This window comes from Microtus ochrogaster, chromosome 5 (assembly GCF_000317375.1).
Source record: "Microtus ochrogaster isolate Prairie Vole_2 chromosome 5, MicOch1.0, whole genome shotgun sequence".
NCBI lineage: Eukaryota > Metazoa > Chordata > Mammalia > Rodentia > Cricetidae > Microtus > Microtus ochrogaster.
The window spans coordinates 15,170,788-15,171,305 of NC_022012.1; the positions used below are offsets into that span (position 1 = coordinate 15,170,788).

The 518-nt window shown below is 42.9% G+C and overlaps 1 protein-coding gene across 1 annotated transcript in view; it reads right to left on the reverse strand.

The window, feature by feature from the left end:
* Positions 1 to 518, reverse strand: part of Zglp1 (zinc finger, GATA-like protein 1) — a 5,679-nt gene that overhangs the window by 3,250 nt on the left and 1,911 nt on the right. The gene's annotated exons all lie outside the window — the stretch shown is intronic.

Consider the following 518-nt stretch of genomic DNA (forward strand, 5'->3'; position numbering starts at 1 on the left):
TGCGTGTGCGCCATGGTACATGCATACTCCCAAATAAATAAATTAATAAAAATAAAATTTTTGCATGTGTGTAAATTCTAAGTAAGCACAAATAATAAACCTTTTTCATATTTATTACGTCTGTGTGTGTATACTATAGTGTATGTCAGTGTGTGTATGTGTGTGTGTGTGTGAATGGAGGTCAGAAGACAGCTCTTGGGAGTCAGGTCTCTTCTACAACACTGGTCCTAGGGATGGAGCTCAGGTCGTCAGGCTTGGCTGCAAGCTCCTTTACCCACCAGGCTGGCCTGGAACTCACAGAGCTCCGCCTGCCCCTCTGCTTCTCGAATGTTGGGATTAAAGGCGCCCAGTAATCTGTGTATTTTTTTGAGCTGGGTCTTCAGCCCAGGCTAGCCAGCTTGCTTCCAACTCAAGGTCCTCAACTTCAGCATCCCGGGTGCTAGGATTACAAGTTTTTCTCTTTGGGGTGTATTTTTGTTTTTAAAGTGGTTTTTGTTTATTTGCTTGCTTTTTTTTTT